The sequence below is a fragment of the Ipomoea nil genome, unplaced genomic scaffold (assembly GCF_001879475.1).
Source record: "Ipomoea nil cultivar Tokyo-kokei standard unplaced genomic scaffold, Asagao_1.1 scaffold3340, whole genome shotgun sequence".
Classification (NCBI taxonomy): domain Eukaryota; kingdom Viridiplantae; phylum Streptophyta; class Magnoliopsida; order Solanales; family Convolvulaceae; genus Ipomoea; species Ipomoea nil.
In genome coordinates, this window is record NW_017619768.1 from 245,546 (window position 1) to 268,093 (window position 22,548).

Genomic DNA, 22,548 nt, shown 5'->3' on the forward strand with positions numbered 1-22,548 from the left:
TATAAATAAATATATTACAACCTATGTACTATAATATACATAACTTACCGGGTCATGTCCTACCATATATTCTTATTAGTTTTATTTTCTAAACTTGGTATTCTCTTTCTTTGATCGGGGTGGCCTATTATCCATGTTTGGTAAAAAATTAGCATATAGGCCAATTTTAGATTATTTGACCACTATTAATTGTTTGATTTAGTTAAAATATCAATATAAATGTTTGGTTAATTTGCTTTTTGCAACTTCAAAAAGCTAAAATTAAAAAAGCTACTCCAAGCAACTTTTTCAATTAGCTTTTTGAGAAAAGAAATTATATTAAACAGCTATCAGCTAACAGTTAATTTACCAAACACTTTTCTACAATCAGCTAATGTTATTAACTATTTATACCCTCTAATTAACACAATCAGCTAACAACTAACAGCTATCAGCTAACAGTCATTTTACCAAACAGGGCCTATGTGTTCGTTTTAATTGAGTACTTGTAATAATGCTATGTATACAGATTTTGAGAAATATATAGTCTTTACCTTTTTTTTTTTTTTTTGAAAAATATAGTCTTTACTTTAAACATTAATTATGATATTATAATTTTTTTTTGAAAATCAATTATGATATTACATAGTTCAACTATCAAGAAGTATGCAAAGAGAACTAATAACCAATCACAATCGTCCATTTAGAAAATATTTAACGTATCAAATATAATTTCTAAAAATAACGCAGTGGTACTATTGTAAATAATTTAAACTTTGGGAGGAAGTGAGAACATATTTCTCTTGAAAATTTCAAGGATTATATTGATCGTAACCGTCCATCAAGATTCATCAATTGTTGAGTGTTAAAAAAAAAAAGGTCAAATTATATAATTATTGAAAACTCTCAATAGTGGAGTTTATTTTATAATTATTGCAAACTTAGGGTGGTGCTTCTGTGCGGTTGTGCTGGTAGACTCACATTAAGCATTACACTAGCGCACTTTAAGTACACAACAGACGCACATTAAACACACAAATAAAATACATTCAGAACACAAACTCAGACACCTTAAGCACAAAACTCACGCATCTTAAGCACACACCCCTCGCACACCTTAAACACAAAACTCACGCATCTTAAGCACAAAAACACATGAACCTTAAGTTTTAACAACAACTCACATTAAGTACAAAACTCACTCACTTTAAGCACAAGACTCACGCACCTTAAGCACAGAGCTCACGCACATTAAACACAAAACTCATACACTTTAAAGTTTCAACAACAACTCACATTAAAGTACACACTCACGCACATTAAGCACACAACTCACGCACTTTAGGCACAAGACTCACGCACCTTAAGTACAAAACTCATGCACATTAAGCATTACACACTCATGCACATTAAACACAAACCTCACGCACCTTAAGCACAAGACTCACACACATTAAGTACAAAACTCACGCACATTAATCACTCGCACAACTGCACGGGAAGCATTCACCCGCACTGGAACTTAATTATATATATATATATATATATATATATATATATATATAGAATAAAGTTCAAATGCGGCGGGGTCTTCCCGTGCGGCGGTGCGGCGGAATTCCAGAATACACCAACAGTGTAAGAAAAACACATCACAATGAAATGCAATAAAACATCACAAAATACACAACAGACTCAAAAAAATACACCATATAATTCATCACCCCCAATGGTGTATTTCCGAACAGTGTATGGTGTTCTTACTCACACCTAATGATGTGTGTTTGGTGATGCGGGGCTCTGTTTATTCTGTTTTTTTGGTGTATTTTCCTAACGTTGATGGTGCATATTTGTTGAACTATTGGTGTTGCCGCACCTGAACTCGCCTCTCTCTCTCTCTCTCTCTATATATATATATATATATATATATATATATTATTTTATTATTTTATTTTTATTTTTTTTATTTTTTATTTTTGTCTCTCTTCGTTTTATAAAAGAGGAAAGAAGGAAAAAGAAAAGAAAAGGGGATGGAAGTGAAATAGGCTTTTGAGGGAAGGGGACCTGTTTCGTCTGCATGTGCGATATATATATATATATATATATATATATATATATATATATATATATATAACATTCAAGTTCTATAATTCTCATTGCCTTTAAATTTAAAATGATGTATAAGGAAAAGAAAGAAAGAAAAGTAAGAGTAATTAATTAAAAAGCTAGGATTCATAAAATTAAATGTCGATCACATACATGACACAGCATATATATATATATATATATATATATATATATATATATATATAGTGGAATTGAATTGGAATGGGGGTAGGAATAAAGATATTAACGTACGTACAAATTAAAAGGGGCATATATGCATGCAGTATAGTGTGAGATCGGAGTTGGCATCTGATCTACAACCAAAAAGGTGCTTCTTTAAAAGGACATATGCTTTGTGAGGAAGGATCTAACCAATTCATCGATTTGAAGAAAGCTAAGATGAATGAATGGTGCTATGGCCTATGGGGATTCATGTGCTTTTGCTTCCTTTTTCTCCACTCACGTTTCAATCTGCATCCTCTCATCTGCAATTATATATTTAATATATTCATCCAAAATAAATATAACTACTTACTATTGAATTATGGAGATCGATCTAAGATTTTAAAGACTGAATGCTAATCGTTACATTCAATAATACGTTTAATACGTGTTTAATCAAATACAATTGTTACACTAAACGCAACATCTATATTCAGAATCTTATCTGGTCTGGTTATGTTTCACTCTTTAAGTAATGCATTTAAAAATCATTAATTATTATCTAGCTTGTTGTTTTGTGAGTGTGATTATTGGACCTTAGGCCTTAAATTAGTCGAATAAAAAAAGGTTGATTTCTTCCATCAAGTGAATTGAGATATATTGGACTATATATGTTTTAATAAAAATGGTGGCAGACCTAACGGATCCAATATACTGAAAAGCTATATATATAGTACAGTGTATACAAAATTACAGTGGTAGGGAATTATTGAGTAGCAAACAAGGCGGGGTCAGTAGATGAATTGAAAAGAAAGATTGGATGTAATGTTTGTAAATATGTTTTCAAAGAGAGAAAAGATAAAAAGAGGACCCAACAAACCCTAATCATCAATGCATGAAGAGGATGGGGTCTACTAATTCTGGGGAATCTTCTTTTGAACTACAAATATATATATAAAAAAATAATAATAATAATGAAGAAAAAGAATGAATTAAATATGATTTATGATAAGTCAGGAGACAGGCCATGTGAGTGGGGGTGACTTCGCTTTAGATCCAAAAAGAGGGAAGTTTCTCTGGCCCAGTCCAAAAGTCAAACCATCAAATCTTAAATGCATCAAAAACCTTATTTCATTTGCAAAACCTGCTCTTATTCTTAATTCTTCTTCTCATCTTATTATGTTATATTATACAATACACCCCTTATTTTTCATTACTAATTAAACTAACAAACACACTTACATTAACCACAAACCTTAATAAGTGTCATTAGTGTAGTATGTAATAAAGCAGTAATCAAGAAATCAAATAACAACTCATAACAATAATCAACTATAAATTTTGTTTAAAAAGAAATTTACTATATATATATATATATATATATATATATATATATATATATAAATTTACTATATAACAATATCATTCTTCCAATATAACAATATCATGACTTAGACTTTTTGTATCCCTATAAATAGTCCCTTTCATATATATTAAGGTATTCTATAACTATTTATTCTTTCAAAATTGTTATTCTCCTCAATAAATCATCCTTCCTAACCCTCAATTTTTTAAATTAGTCCTCCAAAACAATATAGCTCGTCTATGGATAGCTAGCTAGCTAGCTAGACAACTAAATTAATAGTTAAGGTTGTGTTCCACAAAAAGAAAAAAAGAAAAAAAAGTTAAGGTTGCATTTGGGGAGAGGGTGCAAGCAGCAACATCTGGTTCACATTGTACGGTCTGTCGGCAAAAAAAAAATAATAATAAATAAATAATATATATATATATATATATATATATATATATATATATATATATATATATATATATTAGCTCCTACCTTAATTACTCCGATACGCATATTAATATATAATAATCACCTGTCATGCCCATGCGTGCACTGTACCCCAGCCCAACTATACAATTTACATGCTTAATTGAACCACCCATCCAACTAAGTAAATAAATTGGCAAGTTTTTTACAACTACACAAATGAACAAATGGTGCCCCAAATGGATGATAAGTAGGTAGAGCATTTTTTTTTAATTAAAAAAATTATAAATTTGACTATTGTCAACATTCGCAGTTGAGTTCGTAACACAATTTTTTTTAGTATAATATATCTTTTTTAGCAAAATTATTCAGTATATATTCTTGAATAATAATGATTACAGGTTTCACTCGAAAAAAAAAAAAAAAAGGAATGCATATAGCTACTTGGCAATCGGAAACTAATAACTAGAGTATGTAATATTCTTTTTTTTTTTAAAGCATTACTAACTATATTACACCAAATGGCACAGTTCCTACTATTCAACCATTATGGATATTTGTTTCAACTCCACCCATCCATAATTACACACTAAAATATAATGAAACACAAACACGTAGGGCCCCATCAGAACAATACGTAGTATCTACTATATTTTGTTTTCTTTTGATTTTTGAAATAAACTAACTAATATTCCTCTCTGATCCTATGGTCATCACATCGATCAATCTTAAAATACTTCATAATATTTTTGCTAATTTAAGCACATTCTAAAACATATTTACTTATATATTTGAGATTTTTTTTTGGTCTAAACGATGAAAACATATTAGTTAAATTATTTTTTTTAAAAAAAAATATTTTTCATTGTGATACTTGGTCGGATTCACATTAAATATTTGCATTATATTGCATGCTTCTTTGATTATGTTACTCATTTCTTCTGCCAATTTTATACAAGTGATGGCACAACTAAACATTTCAATTCAACAGTTTGGTGTTATAGAGGCTACTTAATTGTCAAGTTGATAGATTTTTATTTATTTATTTATTTATACATGTGGTAGGGGCCGTAGTGCCTGTGATTTGTACTGCATCATGAGTCACAAGTGATAAGTGCATGTATAAGGTTGTATCAATGTAACTATCATGCATATTTCAGATGTCACGTTAATGTCGTAGCAATTATATATATTCTCATGATTCTTGTCACCTCAATTATCAAGGAAAAATCGGAATAAATATTTGGAATTTTCTATATTTCAGTCTAGTAATTGTTTGGTAGTAATAATAACTCATCCCAATAGTTGCATTACATTACGTTATGAAATATTAATTAAGGAGACAACAAAAACACCAAAATGACCCACAAACAGTTGCATTACATTACGTTATGAAATATTAATTAAGGAGACAACAAAAACACCAAAATGACCCACAAACGTTACCTTTACTATACACAACGCGCGCACATATACTCAAACCTTATATGGAATTATATATATTTCGATTCAAAATTTGTTATAATTTAGAAATAGATGATATATAACTTGTCTTAATGTGCGAAAGATTAATGGTTCAAGAATCACCAAAAGTAATATAATTTAGGATTTGATATTATAATATCATCTAGAAAAACAAAACAAAACAAAAACAAAAAAAAAACAAAAAAAAAAAAAACAAAAAAAACTAAAGGCTGAGAAATTGTAGCGTAGGCGGGAACATTACTGGTGTTTTATTTGTCTTGCATTGGTTAGATAAAGCTGATAGATTCGAACTGCCTGTGTGCATGATTGGAAAAAACGAATTAGGAAGGTGGCCATTGTCTTGCATAATTTTTGTTCTTTTCCTTTTGATAATTTAGTAGAATGTCCTCAGTGCTCAACAGTTGCACACACTATTCCACCGCTCCACCATTTATTTCTTAGTATAACATCTATCTGATATTTTCACCACCATAAAATTAATTTAAATTCAATTTGATCCACATAATTTCTCTTAAATTATTTGAAATAAAATTAAACCTAAAATTCTTTAACATAATACACTATTTACAATAGACGAGCTGTCATACTTGAATCTTCAAACTATATATCTACACAGAATAAATTAATCATATCACCTAGCTACTTAGAGCAATCTTATTAGTCTAAGACTTTTATTGGTTTTTGCAGGTCCAAATGGGAAAGAAAAGGAGGAAAGAGGAAATAGGGACAATATTGACAAAAGCAACAACAAAAAAGAAAAAAAAAATTCAGAATTTACACAACCAACATGGCGCGTGCACTATTCTGGAGATTTACATAAAACGCGTAGCTTGCACGTATTTTTTTCCAAATGTAAGGCACGTAATGGGGCCCAAAAAACCTTAGTTTTGCATGAATAAAAACTTTAAAAAAAAAAAAAACACTATCCTTATTTGTGAAAAAACTCTTTCTTAATTCTTTTTCTACAAAAACCTTTTATAAAATCACAAATGTGATCGTTCTCATGGAGACATACAGTCCTAGCTAGCTAGTAAATATTGTCCTTCATAGACTGAATTTTCAGTATGAAATATCACCATTTTTTTTTTCAAAATTTATTTTTTTTTCTACCCCAATAATTACTACAACTCAATATAAACCGTAAACATCCTAACTAAAATGCTCTGCTCAGTATATATGCCATTAAATTACTTTTTTGTTACTTAAAAAGAAGTGATCGAATGAATAAAGTGTAACTATTGTACATAAAATAACGAAATTAATTTTACTACAAAAATTATTATTTTTCTTATTTGTTGATAGTCATCGAAGAAGGAAACAGGATTAATTGGACTAGTGTTAGTGTATAAAGCAACTAAGATAAAGCATCATCAAACTGTGAGGCGGCACACACACGTGGACTTCAATTCCTAGGATAATGTTCCAATTGATGAGGGCAAATATTTTGGTACAACTAATATATGTATAGTATAATCTTTTTTTGTTTTTGTTTTTTGGAAACAATATATATATATATATATATATATATATATATATATATATGCATATATAGTATTATCTAATATTAGAAAAATGATATAAATTAAAGGTAGCTAGCAAAGACGCATCTATATGATGCAATAATATATATAATATGAACAAATGAAGAAGCTAAGATAAGGATGGAAGTGAAGGAGACATCACACATGCAAGCACATAGAATTGAATTGAAGGCCGAATCGGAACATATATAAACCCGCCCTACCTCATGAAAACACACAAACACATAAGTCTAATTGTATGCACAGAAAATGAGACAAAAGGATAATGATGGATACATACATACATATATATTTCTCAATTAATAATTCATATATGTTCGACCTGCCTCAATTACTCATGTATAGGTAGCTGGCCTGCCTGCCTGCATGCACGACCAATCAACATTGCATATACCTCCGTACCTACACACACACACACACACACACACACACACACACATATATATATATATATATATATATATATATATATATATATATATATATATATATATATATTCACCATTTAGTCCTGCAACCTGTCTATATATGCTGTGTTTTACATTTTTACCATGCATATATATATGTTCCAAGATATATAGAATTAAAACGTACTTAACCAATTCTTATTATAATAATAATACATAAACGCCCATCCAGTGTGCTGCGCTCTATCACCCCCTTTGGTATTTTTTAGGGCGGGGAAGAATTTTAGATTTCTATCTGTCTTTTTGTACTATTATTATTATGTTTTTTGGTATTTGGTAGTACTTTTAGATCAACATCTATTTCGCTATAATAGTTAAATAATCCATCCATTTACGTACTCGTGTATTATTACTTGACTAGACCCTTTTTCTTTATCTATATATATGTAGGTACCTTGTATCTTGCTTCCCACCATTCTTATATATGGTGGACTTTGAATTTCTTTTTTAAACCGCGGTATGACCTTGTATGCTACTTGTACGTATTTATTAGGATGATGTTATAATTTACCATTAAAAAAAAACATAAACAAAATGGAAATTTTGTAAGTTATATGAGCAGATACGTGCATGCATGGAATCAGAAATATATATAGGAGGTGTTTGACAAATAACTGTTAGCCGATAGCGGATTAACTTAGTTGATACCTGTTAGCGGGTTTGACTAACTGATATCAATAGCTAGTTGTAGAAAGATATTTGGTATATTAACTGTTAATTGATAGCTGATTAAATGCAAAATGATTTTAAGGATATGAGTGTATATATTATGTTATTTTAACCTATTATTATTGTTGTTGATGTTGTTATAGATTGTATATATATATATATATATATATATATATATATATATATATATATATATAACATATGTTCAATGGTTTAGGAAATCTGTGAACACTAATAAGTAATTACAAGTCCTATTGTTAATTACTTTCACGGTACTAGGCAGCGGGTTTATGAGTCCGTCGACGGGCTCAAACATCCAGTTGCCTAATACCGTGAAGAGACAATGAGTTTATTGAGACTGGTAGGCGGGATTGGTGAACTAGTCTACAGAGTCTCATTGTTAAAAAAAAAAAAAAAGAAGTTATGGAGGGATGTTTTGGAGAAAATAATTTATTTATTTTTAAAAAGATCAAAAAAATAATTTTTGAATTTTAACATTTTAGAGCAATAAGCTGTTACAAAAAAGCTAATTAACCAAATATTCAGGTTGACTAAGTTAAACAATTAATTGTGGTTAAATAAATCAAAATTAGTTGATAAGTTATTAACCAAACATGCCATAATATAGGCCGGCCGGCATGCATGATTGAATGGGGGCGGAGTTGACTCGAGTTACGTTGAGTTGAGGATGTATGCAATTGGCACCTATGAAGCTCACCGGCCGATCACGGACGGACAGATCTAATGGCCGTTGTAGTTAATGGGGCCGGCCAGCCGAAGCTAGCTAGCTGCGGTGGTCCAGTGGAACAACATTACGTTTTTTATTTGATCAGCTCCAATGCAGATCAGAGTCATTGAATACTTAAGATCAATGACTTAAATTTCACAAATTGTGTAACTATGCAACTGTGCACTCCACTTGGCACCTATGAAGCTCACCGGCTGATCACGGACGGACAGATCTAATGGCTGCTGTAGTTAATGGGGCCGGCCGGCCGGAGCTAGCTAGTTGCGGTGGTCCAGTGGAACAACGTTACGTTTTTTATTCGATCAGCTCCAATGCAGATCAGGGTCATTGAATACTTAAGATCAATGACTTAAATTTCACAAATTGTGCAACTATGCAACTGTGCACTCCACTTGTAAGTTCGCGATGCACAATAACAAAATTTATGGCATTGATCTCAAGCATTCAGACTCATAGGAAGGGGTTGGCTGAACTCATTTGATTATGAGTCTCTCTCTCTCTCTCTATATATATATATATATATATATATATATATATATTTGTGTGTGTTTAATTTGTTAATTTTTTGGGTACGGTTTTGTAACTTTGTCCATCTAGCTAGCCTCAGATCATGTGATTGTTTTGCATACCACTGAGTTTTCAACTGCCCACTCTTGTCCATCATTTTTGTCCTTAGCTTCTTCTTACTATGCACACTGCTTTGACCATTCTACTGCCGTGTGTACGTACCTTATTATTATTATTATTATTATTATTATTATTATTATTATTTAGACCAAATAATGGAATAGCTAGGTAGGAGCTCACTATGCACCCTTCTAGTCATCCAACAAAATCCCCCAAATGACATGCAGGACCATGGTGCAGACTCTAAACTTTTTGTCCACGATCTGTAGCCTTAGCTTATAATGTTTAATTTAATTTTCTAAATACATGCAATGCGTCATATCATATATCATTTAGCAGACATCTATCCAACAGTCTTTCCATCTCCGTTTACATTCCTTCAAGGCATGCATGCATTAATTAGTAAGTAACCATAGAGCACCCAGCTCCCTAATATCCATTCAACAATCAACCTATTCAGAATACGTCAATCTGATCTCCACCCTTTTCATTTTGAGCACCAAAATAAAAATAAAAATAAAATAAAAAAACGAAAGAAAAAAAAAAAAAAAAAAAAAAAAAGTCACCCCAGGCCAGGCCACAACTATATATATATATATATTTCAGTTGAGCTCATCTGTCATCAATTATTGAGATGAAGGAGGATATGCATATCCAATGTAAGTAGCTGGCTAGGGTCTAGATTTTGTAGCAATCATATATGTTTGTACCAATTAAGTTATATGTACAGAGGTGAATTGGAGTAGCTATACTGCCCGGATCGCATATGCATTATTATTGTACATTCATATATATGTTCCTTAGCTTGTTGTTTAATATATGCGCGCTGCTGCATCCTTGGAAACTTTACAGATTAATGACTGTACGTAACAAACATATGTGTTTTCCTTAATTGCCTACTTGTATTATATAAATATATAATATAATTTGAGTTAGAGGTTCAATATCTTCAACTGCTTTGCTAAGATATATAGTAAGATTTCATGATCATAACAATATACTAATATAGCACAATTAAGTAGTTTTGGGTCCATTATTCTAAAAGGGTGAAACTAAAGATCGAATCCTCCGATCCCAATTGCATACCATTAAACTACCAAATTAAATTATGAGGTATACATATATATGCACAACAAAATTAGTATTCACGTACTTTTGTTATTAATAGTTTGATCATGTGTAGATTTTGAAGTGATGATTTTTTTTTTTTTTTATTTTGAAGAGATTATGGCAAATATTATTTTATTAATTTAAAAGAGTTTTTTTTTTTCAAACCAAATATTTCTATAAATAAAAGGGAAGTAGCATTTTTAAAAATTAAAATAATAATTTTACTTACATTATTTAGAAAAAATATTTCCATCTTTATTTAAAATTGAGAAAATGACATATTTTCCCAGAGTTATATATTTATAGCACTTTTTTCCCTGAATTATTTAAGTGGCTATTTCCCCCCCTAAAATGTTAAATGAACATATTTATCCTTAAAATAAATATTTCATTTATTTTTCTTCTCCAACAAATTATAACCACGATTCGGTTCAAACCGAACAGACACTATAGCAACTAAACTAAAATATTTCAATTACAATTTAGAATCGAACCTTGATATTTAGAGTTTATTAAAATCGTGAACCAAAACAACTGGTTTATTTTCCGAACTGAAAAAAATAAAATACATTTATTGTTAAATTTAGATTATTTTAAAAATAAAAATAAAATGTTAAAATAAAGACGATTCAAAATCGCGAACCGGATCTGGAACCGCCGGTTCATGGTTCAGGATCCAATTTTTTCGATTCATAATTTTAATAAACTGAAATCTAAATATTGGGTTTTGGATCTGAAATCTAAATCATAACCGAAAATTTTCAATTCGATTGCTATAGTGTCCGGTTCAGTTCGTACCGAACCGTGGTCATCCCTACGTATAAGCAATAATTTGTTGGAGAAGAAAAATAAATAAAATGTTTACTTTAAGGATAGAAATGTTAATTGAATATATCAGGGGAAAAAATCACTACTTTTAAAATAATTTTGGGGACTAATGTGTTTACATAAATAATTATAGAGAAAAAAGTATTATAAGTATATAACTCGGGGGAAAGTGTCATTTTCCCTTTAAAATTTGTGTTGTATTAAATATCTCACACGTAGAATTTGTAGAAAAGGGTTATGTAAAATTGAAGGGGCCCACCGGCCGGAGGTGTAGCTGTATAGTGTTTGAGTGCTTCCCAATCAAGTGGCCCAGGTTTCAGTGCTTAACAGACTAAATAAACTGTGTTAATGTAAGCCATGCCAGGTTTCATTGTTTTAACTTTAAAAACCCCTAATTAAAATGATTATCACGAGGGTGTCTCAATTAAGCTGCTACTAGAATCTTCTCATTACTTGGCAGACATATCTCTTTAGATTAGGACTTTCATCAATCTACTTTAATTTTCACACGTAGTAAATGACTAATGAGTTTCGATTTTTTATTTTTTTTTGGGTGTGTGTGTAATTAAAGTTTTTTAATGTATAAATATTTTGGTGATTGATTAACATTGCCTTTTATTTAGGTGTTATGTCGCGTAGACCAAACATGTTATCAACTTTTTCTTTTACACTGTTGCAAATGTACTGAAAAAAGCCAAATTAGGCGTTAGCTTTTGAAGGGTCCAATTGCTCAATTATTATTATTATCACTCATATCGTAGTATCGTGTTAATCAAAGTAAACAATTTACTGTCCCGAAATGAGTAATTGAATAGGTGAAATGTGACTTTTTTATTATATCTAAATGTTACATATTTGATTTTTGATAACTTAATTTCAGTCGAGTCCGTTATATATAATTTTCGTAGTGCGATTATCTCCACAAATTTTGAAGATGCATATAAACAAATTAAGGATCATGTTTGATAAAATAGTCAATTTATCAGTCAATTTTGACTTATTTGATCACTATTAACTATTTAACTTGGTTAAAAAAAATCAATATAAGTGTTTGATTAATCAATTTTTTTGTAACTTTAAAATGCTAAAATTAATTTAAAAAGCTGCTCAAATAAACATTTTTAGTTAACTTTCTGAGAAAAAAAATTATATCATCTCAAACAATTATCAACTAACAACTAATTTAATACCATCCAAACATTTTTATACAATTAATTAACTAATGTTATCAACTAGCCAGCCATACCATCTAGCCCAATGATATCAGCTAACAGGGCCAAACTGACTTAACCACTCATAACCTAAGTAAAATTTGATATATACATAAATAAGAGTGCACGTTAAAATTTTGTGGGTGAAATATAATGGAGCTTGATTTATTAAAATTAAAATTTGATAGAAGATATTTACTTTGACCTTAATTGTTATATATTTTCACCATTGGGACCACATAATAAGAATAGGACTACTACATCACAACCCTGCCTGCATATTCCAAAACTTGAATTGAATAAAAAAAAATGCTCCCAAGAAAAATTCCAAGTGAAAGAAAACAAAGAACATTGATATGATGCATGCAATGGTCAAATTTACTAATAATAACAAACAAAAACCAAACTATATATGACTGCTCTCATCAATTAATCCTTCCTTTCTTTCTTTAAATTAAATTACAAATGATTTTGAATATATTTTTTGTTGATTCTTAGTAAATAAAATAAAATAGTAATTATCATGATGGAGAAGGTAATGTGAAATGAAAGTGGAAGAAGCTAAGCAATGAAAGAAGTGATGGAGAGTTAGGGGGTTGGTGTGTGCATAAAAGGAAAAAAGATATGATGCTCAGTCTCGGCTGCTGCTGTACTGCAAGCATTAGCTAGCACCACTGATTCTGATGAATATATATGTATGTATTTATTTATAATGAAATATGAAAGAAAGAGGGGGGTTTAATTTGGATAGGAATTAATTAAAAGATAGATGAAAGAATTGAAGGGAGTTTGTTTGTGTCTGAGAGTGAGGGGGTATGAGAGCGACGAGTCTCTGTCATCAACCATTACAACTTTGGCACTGAAAAACATGGCATGGGATGGGATGCCTGCCTTCTATCTTCAATTCTTTCTTTTTCTTTTTGACATTTATAAGCCTTGCACTGCACCATTTCAGCTTGCAGGGGAAAAGGACTACTCTATTTATCTCTCTCTCTCTCTTTTTTTTTTTTTTTTTTTTTTTTTTTACGTAAATAAAATTATGATGATTAGCATTTTAATTTCTTTCATGCAATTAATTATTACTTTTATTTCTTAATATATATATATATATATATATATATATATATATATATTGTTGAGTGGGTGAATGGCCTGGCCTGGCCCCAGGCTGCTCTCCTCCATTTCTGACCACCTCAGCCAACAAAGATCTTCAAATAGTCCAAACACTAAATCTAACAACCATCCAAAAGTTGAGCATAGACCAGATATTAATATATTTTAATTTACTTGATTAATACTATACACTTTTTTCAAAATAAAAAATAAAAAAATCTCAAACTTGCTTACTTTAATTTCTCAATGAAATAGTCCACTCTTAGCTTAGCTAGCTAGTAGCTACCTGATCAGCAGCTCCCTCAGCTCATTCAATTCCATCGCTAATAATTCATCACCATAAACTTACCTTGTGTTTTTACTACTGGAAGACTGACTCTATTGCTGCCTAGCTTCAATTCATATATATATAATACGTTACGTTGGCAAAGCAATTAAGCATATATATATATGATAAGATGGCTTTGTTCTTATGAGGGAAGGATACATTATTATACGTACTGTAAAACCTAATCACCATATACACTGCACGTACGGTACGGGAAACACAAGTAACCACCAATACAATACAATACAATTCAATTCAATTCATCAATAAACAAAATAATCCAAATAATTCAATTCTTTGAATACAAATTAAATTAATTAACACTGGGCTCCGATCCGATCCGGCCTTCACCACAAAATTAAAAGTACGTACTCCGATCAATGCCATCTCAACTACTTATAATAATGTTATGTTTAATTAGTACCCTCCGATCCAGACTTGTAGTAAGCATTTCCATGCAGGCCGGAGTCCGGAGAAGCTAGAGTGATAACCCTCGATCAGCTCTACCCACGTACCATAAACAAAAACAAAAAATATATAATATTTGTGACTACATTATATTATTTATTTTTTGTCCGTGTCCTTCCGTTAACGGAATAGACGACGAGATATAAGTGAAGTCCATGGAGGAGGGGTTGTAGTGGTCCGCCCTGGGAGCTTCAAACTTGTGTTTGCAAGCATGGCATGTGATTTGAGAGAGTGTGGAGTTTATTTGCTTAATGGCGTGTTCTCTCATAGCCTGTGCTTTGTCTAGATCTTCCTGCGCTTGCTGCCTGATCCTCTTGGCGTTTGCCAATTCTTGCTCCGCTAACTCAATCTGTCTCTTCGCTTGTTGCCTCGCCTCCTCCGCGTATGCTTTCTCCGTCATGGCCAGCCGTAGTTGCTCCCTTGCGTCCGCGTCCTTGATTGCCCCCCGCGAGCCCTCCGAGGAGGACCCAATCGAGAGCTGCAGCTGCGTGGAGTGATCCTCGTCGGTCTTGGAAGTGACTGAAACGTCGAAGCGGCTTGAGGAGGCGGACGTGGTTGTCAAGAGCTGCAGCTCTAAGTTGTGGGGCTTGGGAGTAGCATTCATGAAAGTGGGCTTGGACATCAAGAGAGGCCAGGGAGCGGCGGCGCTGAGATTGGTGTCGCTGGAGGGGCTGGGGCTGGAAGCAGTCCGGGAAAGGCAGGCCCCCGGCGGCTGAAGATGATGATGATGATGAGACTGGGACTCTGAACGGAGGCGGCCCATGCTGCAAGCGTCTTGGTGTTCGATGAAGCTCTCCACCCTTTGGAATGGAATAATGGAAGAAGCTAATTAATTAAAAGCTAATTGAATTGAAGAGCTGCTAGGTAGCAAATTAAAGTACATATATACATGATGATATGAAATGAAATGATGATACTATATTATACTATACACTATACGGCAGCTCAGCTCGATCTATCAGGCATATTTTGGGGTTGAAGAAATTCAAAGTGTAATGATTCCAAGTGTAGTGGAAAAGTAGAACAAGGACAATTTGAAATGGCACTACATCATCCACATGTGCTCTCTCTCTCTCTCTCTCATTGATGAAGCTAATGTGGGAAGGTGAAAGAAGATGTTAAAAGGAGATCTTAATCAGAGAATCATCGCAAAAGAAGCTAGCTTGAAAAAAGTGTGCACTTTAAACGTGTCAAACCCAGTTTTCAAGGAAGAAATAAGTTTGTTTTTTTGTATGTAGTGAGATCTCATCTCCCATTCACCTAGTGCTACTCCAATATATATATATGCATTAGCATCAAATCAAATCTCAAATAAATTCAAAAACACTACTGCACATTCAAGAAAGAAAGAAAAGAAAAAAGAAGACCTTTCTTGACTCAGCTCGCTGCTAAACTAAATATATATTAAAAAAAAAAAAAAAAAAACAAAACAAAAACGGTACGGCGTTAAGGTGTTGTGTGAAGCAAGTACCGTGGTATTACCCGATTTTTGAAAAATGTAGTTAAGAGAATATAATGAGAGAGAGATAGAAGAAGAAGAAATATATAGTACTCCGTATAGTATAGTATAGTATATGTTTAGGCAGTAGTATCGGAGTTTGGCCCCATCATATCGGCCAGAGAGAGCCCGCCCAGTTGCACGATCGGAGTTTAGCTAGCTTGCAAGAAAATTAATTTGTGTGTACCAGAATAGTATGGATCGTATATTGTAAATTTGGGCAAAAAGGGAGAGGTACTGAGCTAGCAATTCAAGCTAAGCTAGCTAAGGAGGATATGATATATTGATATGCGATGAAAATAAAAATACTCCGTAATTAAAATTGCGCTCACCTGGAAAAAACGCGGCCGCAGTCGCAGGAATGGCCGCGAGTGCCGCAGGTTTTGAGATGTGCCTTGTAGTCGGACTGGACGGCATAGCCTTTTGAACACTTACCGCACACCCACTGCTTCTGGTTGCTGTGCTTCCTCCTAAAGTGCTTCTTGATGCCCACCAGATCACCCAGTGCGTGGCAAGGGTCGTGGTGGAGACACGTCGGCTCCGGGCACACGAAAACTCGCTTCCGCACCACCGGCGTCTCCCTCTTCAGCAGCTTCCACGGCACCTTGTGCCGCCGCCGGTGCATCTGCAGGTTCTGATCCCTCTGGAACCCTTGGTTGCAGATCTCGCATACGTACCGATCAGACTCCAGCAACGTTTTCGGCGACAGTGACACCACCTCCGCATCCGGATCTGCACCCGCCCAAATTCCAAATTCAATTCAACCTAACTTATAATCTCCCCGTCCCCGTTAATGTAGTATTCTAATTTCAATCAACGTCGCAAATTCCAATATAAATATATATGTGTGTGTGTGTGTGTGCTGAATTATATTATATATATATATATATATATATATACCTGGAGTTCCGGCTGGGCGCCGCTTCCGCTTGCTGTTGTTGCTGCCGTTATCCAAAGTGGCAAAGGGTTCGGAGGAAGAAGAAGGAGTGTTGTTGGCTAACATGGCTCAAATCTATCTTTGTTCTGCACACAGAGAAAACCTAATCTTGCAGGCCGGAGCCGGACTGTCAAACTCTAGCTAAAGCTACCATCATCACCAAGCATGACGAAAATTAAGAAAGAAAAAGCTGTCGTACCATATTTCTTCTTTCTTAATTTCTTGCTGCCTTTTTTTTTCCTTGCTTGCTTTTAGCTTTTTGGTTACTTTCAGCTTTTCATCAGCTTTCTTTCTCTCATAACCCTTGCCCTCACCAGGTATTGTTGAAGGGTCACCCTTACTTAAAAAAACTTCTTGAAAAGGAAGGTGGAGGTATGTATGTATAGGGGGTGGGGGGATGGGGGTGGGTTACGTTGGATGGGTGTTTGAGAGTGTTCTTGACCCAATCACAATACTCCAAACTTTGATAGATCGACCTCAGCAAAACCAGGAATTGGACCCAAGAAAAAACATCCTTTCCCCCACAAAACAAAAAAAATCACTCATTATTATTATTTCATGGCCACAGTAAATTTGCATGCATAAATACATTCAGGACACCCCACCTCCGTATACCGCTCTCTGTACACGTAAAGGCTTTCATTTTTGTCAGTCTTATACACCAGCTATTGTAGCTCCTCTACAGTACTCTAGTGAACGTCCCTCCACCCAATTTACCATTTTACCCATCCCTCTTTCCCTTCCCCACTTTTCATCATTATATCATGAGTTACACTTGTATAAGAGTCAATATACAAATGTAATATTTATACTAGCAATTCTAATATTAAATTAGGAGAAAATGTTAGGTAAATTTCACTTCTTATCCTATGTCTATTGAACTGTTATTAATTGCAGTCCACGAGTTTTAAAACTGTCAATTTAATCTACGAGTTTCAAAACTTAAGGTGTAAACAAATTAAAACTAAAATCTTGATTTTTTTTTTTTTTTTTTGTAGATAGTATAGATCTAATCTGTTTTTGAAATTCCATTTGAACTTAGTTGGGGTTTTTACAGCATTATATTAATTATGGTATTATGTGTTTATGAAGCTAAGGGTGGTGGAATTGAGCAATATAATGGATGGGGAGGAAGGTGCAGTGTGAAATAAAATAAAGGAGAAGGGCAAATTGGTAAGTGAGGGGTGGAGTTTTGGTGAGCAATAGCATCAATGAAACAGTGTATACAAGAGCAGAATTGTCTTTAGCAAATGACGTTTGAGAATGGACATAATATAGGTGTTGGGTGTTGCGAATGGGCCATTGGATCAAACACACATAAATTTTAACGTACGTACCTTCAATTCATCTCTTTGCATTGTTTCAATTTTTTTTTTTTGAAAATCATTGTTTCAATTCAATTCATGTATAAATATATATATTCTCTCCTCACAATTCATGGGTTTTTACGCATTAACATCATTTACTTTGCCTTCACCAAAAAAAAAAAAAAAAAAAAATCATTTACTTTGCATTCTACAAATATTTCTGCACACTCACCTACGCCAAACAAAATTACTTCATTTAATTGTTGTCATTAATTATTACAGTTCTTTTTTCTTGCTCCAATTATTGTTACACCCAATAAATTAATTATTTTATCCATCATATTTAACATATATTTTCTCTCTTTTTAATCCAAATACTTTTGGAAGGAAGCTTCTTTCCTTTTTTTTTTTTTTTTCTTTTTTCTTTTGAAAATACGAAACTTCATATTTGTTTTTTCATTAAAGCCCCAATCCACTATCGCTCACTGTTAGTAACGGGGTCTCGGTTGATGGTAGCGCTCTTATTTCTTTCTTTTTTTTTAATAATTATATTTATTTATTATGCTATTATAATAATTATTATATTATTATATTATTATGGGAAATACAAATTTATACTGGCGGGATTGGACACAAATCTATGGGCTATATGTGGCTACAAAGATAGTCCTTTAAGTTTAAGAATAGAGTTAATATCCAAAATCGTCCTCGACTATAGTGGTTTTTTTTCAATTTCGTCCTAAACGACTTTGGTGACCTAATATCGTCCCAGACTTTTGTGTTTCGCTCAATTTAGTCCCAGATTTTTGTATTTTTGCTCAATTTAGTCCCTCATTTGTTATTCTGTCCATTTGGTGTTAAATAAATAGACAATTCAGTAATTTTAATATTGGCATCTCTTTACTCATAGACATGTGAACTGCGAAATCCCTTTTTTTTTTTAATGAATTACTCCCAGAATTACTCCTAAAACTGCGAATATAAAATTTGATTTGCAGGTCCGGGAGTAATTCTGGGTGTAATTCGTACAAAAAAGAGGAATTTCGCACTTCACAAGTTGAAAGTAAAGATACATCAATATTGACATTACTGAATTGTCCCTTAATTTAACACCAATTTGACGGAATAACAAATGGAGGACTAAATTGAGCGAAACACAAAAGTCTGGGACGATATTAGGTCACCAAGGTCGTTTAGGACGAAATTGAGAAAAATCACTATAGTCGAGGACGATTTTGGGTATTAACTCTTTAAGAATATATAAGTTTAAAAATTTAAGGCAATGAGCAGATTAGCTCATGATAATATATGCATGAACTCATAATTACTAATTAATTCGTTATTAATACGTTGAGCGTGATTTTGATTTGTTTTTTTTTTTTTTGTTTTTTTTTTTTTTAACAATTCATAATCATATAATCAATCAATAATTGTAAACATTATTACTAATAAACAATACCTTAATATAAAGTGATTATAAACGTTATACCTTACCCCACACCACAATAAAACGAAAATATACAAACTACAATAATCGTTTTTCCATATATAATATGCTATATTGATCCACACTCCCATAAAATATAATATACATAGTATGCAATAATTTTCAATTAAAAAAAAAAAAAAAAAACAGGTTAATGGTGAGGTAAAGGGAAAAGGATGGTGTTTTTTTCGTTAAGTTGGAGGTGGACTAATATCTCTCACATCTTTACTGTGAAGGAAATGAAATGGAAAAGCGTACATACATAGACTGATAGAAGCGGATGCAGGCAAGGGTGCGTGCAACTATATGATTATAATCATTATGTATTATTATTATTTTTATTTTTAGTATTACTGACTCTGTTACAATGTAATATTTGTTCATAACTATTTTTTCAACTTACTGAAGTACAAAAAGTCAATACCGTCCTTATTGGGCTCAAACCCATGACTCTTATTTGAGGGACTCACTTTATGCCACTAGACCACAATATCATTGGTTAAGCAACACGATCATTGGTTAAATATTTTTTATATGAAACATAGATAAATTATAAAGAAAAAGAGAAATCTTAAGGAATGAAGCATAACTCGAAATCTCACCTCATTGGAGCCGAGGGCATCACTATTTAGTTTTACGATTTTACCCGAGTTGATTTACACTACACTTGAGTCATTATTTTCGACATCTGCACAAATAACACAACCTAATATTATGTTGATATAGCAAAGATATGAGGTACAATGTCGTCTTCAATAGATTGCGGGTTATATCACGCAATATTTAATAATGTAACTAGTAACTAAGTAATTAAGAAAGTAACAATAAGTTATGTAATAACAAATAATATTGAATGAACACATATATAAACTATATATATATAACTCAAGTTAGAAAGCAAAATATACTAGATGCATGTAAGCAAACTTATAGGATTAAGAGAGAACACATAACTAATAATGAATTGATGAGGGGATGTACGTAAGAATTCTAGTCTAAAAACTACTCCCGTGATCATCTAAACAATGGACTAAGAATTGCCCCCCACTTATGTCATGTCAATTCAAAGTCTTTCAAAGCACAACAAGCATTTAAATCCATTTATTTTCCCTATTTTCACAGTGAGAAATAGGGGTTATATATGCATGAGTGACTTTGAATCTTGACCAAACTCTCATTAGGCAAAGAATTTTACAAAACATACTAATGAATGTTGTCAATCAAATATTAACAATAATCTATACGCCTTTTGTGACATAATGTAGTCTCAGACTTTTTGTATTTTTGCTTAATGTAATCCTCCGTTTGTTATTCTGTTAAATAGATGGACAGTTCAATAATTTCAATATTGGTCTTTCTTTTAATTTATTTATGATGATTGAATAAATCACCCATTGTAGAACAAATATTTGTAGTTATGTCGGAGTATACAAAAGCAAGCGTTATAACCTGCACCACGGTGCACATAGCATTGTGCATCTTGTGCCTCTCAAAATGACGTCATTTTGTTAAATTGTGTGGGGAATCGACGTGACAGAGTATATGTGCATTATGTTATATAATTATGTACATTATGTTATACCATTATGTACATTATTTTATACAATTATGTACATTTTTTTATACAATTATGTACATTCGAACACGTGATTTTTTTAACAGTTAAAAGTTTATGTGTATTCTGTTATACAATTATGTATATTTTTATATACAATTATATACATTTTAGTATACAATTATGTACATTTTCATAATATGATTTTTTTAACAAGTTAACAACAAACATGGAAAAGCAAAATTTTCAAAAAAAAAGTATAAAACGACGTCGTTTTGCACCAGGGCGCACAATGCAGTGTGCGCCCTGGTGCACGATATAAATTGCCATACAAAACAAAAGACTAAGGGGGTGTTTGGTTGGATGGAAAATATTTTCCGAAAAGTGAAGGAAAATGATGTTTTATGTTGTTTGGTTGGATGGAAAACTTTTTCTATTGGAAAAAGTTTTCCTTAAGAACAAGGAAAACAAATTCCTAGCTTATGCTAGGTATTTTGTTTTCCATGGAAAACCTTTTCCATGGAAAACTAATATGACAATTTTACCCTCATCATTCTTTATTAATTACTCTTATTATTATATTATTATTATTATTATTATTGTGTAGGGTTATATTTGTCATTATACTCATTATTCCTTACCCTTCCAAACTCAACCAAACAATGGAATTCATATTCTCAGTAATTTCTTTTCCACCAACCAAACAATGGAATCTGTTTTCTTGGAATTTATTTTCCATGGAATTTCAATTCCATTTCCCTTCAAATATTTTCCAGTGAACCAAACGAGCTGTAAGAGTTCTACTATACAAACTCCCAAATTCTACTCCCTTGTTTGTACTCCTTGAGGTGACAAACAATGATTGATTAATTTTCATTATGTGGGTCCACAGAAAAATATCTACATTAAGAACACGTGAAAGAGAGTACAAGTTGGGAGTATAAAATGAGAGTACAGTGTGTGTTTGGTTGGTGGGTTTTGCATATAGGAATGGGTATGAAAGTGATTGTTGTTGTTTGGTTGATAGGTTTGTTGGAACACTACTATGTGTTTCGAATACCCCATCAATTGAAAAACTCATACCCAGATAAAATAAGAGTTTCATTCCCTTATTCATTCTCAAGAACTACTATTAGTAACCATTCACAT

General features: G+C 32.3%; 1 pseudogene; it reads right to left on the reverse strand.

Annotated features, from left to right (window-relative positions):
* Nucleotides 1–14,433: 14,433 nt before the first annotated feature.
* LOC109170782 lies at nucleotides 14,434–17,570 on the reverse strand (annotated as a pseudogene).
* Nucleotides 17,571–22,548: the final 4,978 nt, after the last annotated feature.